The sequence below is a fragment of the Schistocerca piceifrons genome, chromosome 3 (genome assembly GCF_021461385.2).
Source record: "Schistocerca piceifrons isolate TAMUIC-IGC-003096 chromosome 3, iqSchPice1.1, whole genome shotgun sequence".
Taxonomy (NCBI): Eukaryota; Metazoa; Arthropoda; class Insecta; order Orthoptera; family Acrididae; genus Schistocerca; species Schistocerca piceifrons.
Genome location: NC_060140.1, coordinates 101463376 through 101468103, shown reverse-complemented (window position 1 = coordinate 101468103; position 4728 = coordinate 101463376). Strand labels below are relative to the sequence as shown.

Below are 4728 nucleotides of genomic sequence, written 5' to 3'. Positions count from 1 at the left end.
ACTGCAAACGCCCCACACAATTGCACAGTCTCCACCAGCTTCAACAGTTCCCTGCTGGCATGCAGGGTCCATGGATTCATGCGGTGCCTCCATTCCATCCGCTCGATACAATTTGAAACGATACTCGTCCGACCACGCAACATGTTTCCGGTCATCAAGAGTCGAATGTCGGTGTTGACAGGCCTTCGGCTGCGAAAGCCCGTATCGATAATGTTTCGTTGAATGGTCGAGCACTGAAATCAGCAGGAATTTGCGGGAGGGTTGCACTTCTGTCATCTTGAACGATTCTGTTCTGTTGTCGTTGGTCCCGTTCTTGCAGGCTCTTTTTGCGGCCGCAGTGATGCCTGAAATTTGATGTTTTACCGGATTCGTGTTATTTACTGTACATTCGTGAAATGGTTGTACTGGAAAATCCCCACTTCATCACTACCTCGGAGATGCTGTGTCCCATCACTCGTTCGCCGACTTTAACACCACGTTCAAACTCACTCAAATCTTGATAACCTGCCATTGTAACAGCAGTAACCGATCTAACAATCGCGCCAGACACTTGTTGACTTAAATAGGCGTTGCAGAGCTCAACGCCGCATTCTGCCTGTTTAGATATATCGGTATTTGAATGCACACGCCCATGCAAGTTTCTTTGGCGCTTCAGTGTAGAGGATTCCCTTGGTTGCCAGTACTCCCAGCGATTTTACAAAATCCGAAGAAAAGTTATCTATGCCTTCTGAATTTTTCGATTTCAAGTATTACGAAGTTCCGTCAAACTATGACTGTAGTACTGGCTATGTCTTCAGTATGTCCCACTTCGTCTATTACGTCGGCAGTGTTCTTGTCCATTGAAGAGGCCTTCGATGTACAGTACCTACCTATCCGCTCTCTTTTCTAAACTAAGACCCATATCATCCGGAACTCTTAACGCTGATAACTTTGCATTTGATTTAACCGAAGGTAATTTTGATTTTTCTGTTTATGTTGAATCATTTGTTCCGACAACCATTTCTTTTTCAATTTTTCCTGCAGCCATTTCATCTTAGCTTCCCTGCACTTTTCATTTATCTTATTTGTAAGTGACTTATATGGCTCTATTCTTGTCTCCTCCTTGCCAATTTTGTACTTTCTTCTGTCGTCAATCAGTTGAAGTACGTACTGTATATGTGACACGCAAATCACTTGCGTACAACAAAATAGGAGTCTCTTATAAAGTGTCTGGCTGGGGCTGGCTCTGAGCACTATGGGACTCAACTGCTGTGGTCATAAGTCCCCTAGAACTTAGAACTACGTAAACCTAACTAACCTAAGGACAGCACACAACACCCAGCCATCACGAGGCAGAGAAAATCCCTGACCCCGCCGGGAATCGAACCCGGGAACCCGGGCGTGGGAAGCGAGAACGCTACCGCACGACCACGAGATGCGGGCTATAAAGTGTCTCTTTTAGATTTTTGTAAGGTATGTATTTCATCACGTGCAATCAAGTGTGTCAGTACGAAATTATCTTTATTTTCGTTAAATAACACACAAATATTTTGTGTATGTATTTGTAGATAAAAAAAAGTTATAAATTAACACCCATGTTGACGCATTCTGAAACGATTCATCCTGTGCTCTTCTTGTTACAAAGAACATATGAGGTTTCAATTTACATCTGAAAGCTGAAGTATATCCTGAATTATTTTCTGTGTCCAGTGTCTTACGCTGCACTTTTTTCACTCTGAGGCTGCCTGCATGATCATGGACGGCATTCCCTGATACCTCATCATATGTCCTATCATTCTCTCCCTTTTTCTAGTTAATGTTTCCATGTATTCCTTTGCTCGATAGTTTTACTAATAAGAGAACCTGTTGCCATAATGCTAATCTTCTTTTGTTACCGCTTCCTGACTGCTTTCTCGTATTCTCCCAGTGTGTTTACGAAAAATTTTCTGTTGGACGTGTTCATAGCTGAAATTTTCATGGGATCTCAAGTTAGCACACAGTTTTGGCCATTTTTATTACGAAAGCCATCATAAATATATGCAGGTATGGACTGGGGTTTCTTGCATGAAAGTATTTGCAAGTTGCATCCTCTCACCTGCCATAGTCCACTTAGTACGTTGGCCTAATTCTAGTTACTCGACGCTCCGGCGGACTATTTTTGCCACGGTATTCTGGAATATCGCCCCGCATATTTTTATTCAATTCCAGTGGATTCCTCCATTAAGCGATTGCGAATGGTATTTTATCATGAAAAATATTTACGTAAAATATTTTTGTCGGTGCACTTTGACGTTTTCTGCAGCATTTAAAACTCGGGCAATTCTGTTTGTATGTTTACCCGGAAAACCACTTGTGAAGCTATGTATTACCACCGCGACGCTTTGGCGTCGGCGAGAGCAAATATTGATATTTCATTCCAATCGCAGGCGTTACCGATTACTGATAAAGCTCTCTGAATACTCCGCCAGTGCGTAATATGTGCGTACTCCATGTGTTATGCAATGCGTAAATACGGCTCTTATTATACCAAATCTTCAAGAACTTTACAAAATCGAAATACCAACAGTCTAAAAATGAAACTTCCTGGCAGATTAAAACTGTGTGCCCGACCGAGACTCGAACTCGGGACCTTTGCCTTTCGCGGGCAAGTGCTCTACCAACTGAGCTACCGAAGCAAGACTCACGGCCGCTACTCACAGCTTTACTTCTGCCAGTACCTCGTCTCCTACCTTCCAAACTTTACAGAAGCTCTCCTGCGAACCTTGCAGAACTAGCACTCCTGAAAGAAAGGATATTGCGGAGACATGGCTTAGCCGTAGCCTGGGGGATGTTTCCAGAATGAGATTTTCACTCTGCAGCGGAGTGTGCGCTGATATGAAACTTCCTGGCAGATTAAAACTATGTGCCCGACCGAGACTCGAACTCGTGACCTTTGCCTTTCGGGGGCAAGTGCTCTACCAACTGAGCTACCGACGCACGACTCACGCCCGGTACTGACAGCTTCACTTCTGCCAGTACCTCGACTCTCGGTCGGGCGCACAGTTTTAATCTGCTAGGAAGTTTCATATCAGCGCACACTCCGCTGCAGAGTGAAAATCTCATTCTGGAGTCTAAAAATGCCGGTGCAGGCACGTTTCGAAGCATACCGTTCAACGCGCGTTTTTGTAATGGGGCTCCGCAGCAGCTGAAGCCTATATTTTCGAATTTCGACCCAGCGACATTGTGTATTACGATTGCAGTAGACACTGTATTATCTGAACTGAACCATTGATGAATGAAGTGTGTAGCCTGACAGCGTAAATCACGTTTTTTGCTGCACCAACTCGTGTCGGATATGCCGTCATTCAGGCAAACTGCTGCTCGAAACATTTTCCGTATCAAGGACGCAGATCGTTGCAGTTGACTTCAATTATACGTTGGACGTATTTCAATCTCTGTCTTCAGTTTTTCCCACTACAGTTCCTCTAGTACTATGGAAGCTATTCCTTGAATAACCCATGTCCTATCATCCTGTCTGTTGCCCTTGACATTCCCAGTATTTCCTTCATCAAATTAAGTCCGATGTTTGACACTCACACATTTTCTGGTGAGTAATGCCCCCCTTGCCTTTTTATGTCCATGCTTCGTCTGTCACGGGTTATTTTGCTTCCAATTCAGCACAATTCGTCTACTTCGTGATCATTAGTTTTGATGTTAAGTTTCTCGTTTCTCCTACTTCTCATACCTTTGGCTACAGGGTGGTCCATAGATCGTGACCGGGCCAAATATCTCACGAAATAAGCGTCAAACGAAAAAACTACAAAGAGCGGAACTTGTCTAGCTTGAAGCGGGAAACCAGATGGCGCTGTGGTTGGTCCGCTAGATGGCGCTGCCATAGATCAAACGGGTATCAAATGCGTTTTTTAAAAAATAGGAACCCCCATTTTTTATTACATATTCGTGTAGTACATAAAGAAATATGAATGCTTTAGTTGGACCGCTTTGTTCGCTTTGTGATAGATGGCGCTGTAATAATCACAAGCATATGGCTCACAATTTTAGACGAACAGTTGGTAACATGTAGGTTTTTTTTAAAATTAAAATACAGAACGTAGGTACGTTTGAACATTTTATTTCGTTTGTTACAATGTGATACATGTACCTTTGTGAACTTATCATTTCTGAGAACGCATGCTGTTACACCGTGATTACCTGTAAATACCACATTAACGCAGTAAATGCTCAAAATGATGTCCGTCAACCTCAATGCATTTGGCAATACGTGTAACGACATTCCTCTCAACAGCGTGTAGTTCACCTTCCGTAGCGTTAACACATGCATTGACAATGCGCTGACGCATATTGTCAGGCGTTTTCGGTGGATCACGATAGCAAATATCCTTCAACTTTCCCCACAGAAAGAAATCCCGGGACGTCAGAACCGGTGAACGTGCGGGCCATGGTATGGTGCTTCGACGACCAATCCACATGTCATGAAATATGCTGTTCAATACCGCTTCAACCGCACGCGAGCTATGTGCCGGACATCCATCATGTTGGAAGTACATCGCCATTCTGTCATGCCGTGAAACATCTTGTAATAACATCGGTACAACATTACGTAGGAAATCAGCATACATTGCACCATTTAGATTGCCATCGACAAAATGGGGGCCAATTATCCTTTCTCCCATAATGTCGCACGATACATTAACCCGCCAACGTCGCTGATGTTCCACTTGTCGCAGCCATCGTGGATTTTCCGTTGCC

General features: G+C 43.7%; 1 non-coding gene across 1 annotated transcript; it reads right to left on the bottom strand.

The window, feature by feature from the left end:
- Positions 1 to 2880: 2880 nt before the first annotated feature.
- Trnas-cga lies at positions 2881 to 2955 on the bottom strand. Its single transcript has one exon. It is a non-coding gene; the product is annotated as a tRNA-Ser (tRNA).
- Between the last annotated feature and the right edge of the window lie 1773 nt (positions 2956 to 4728).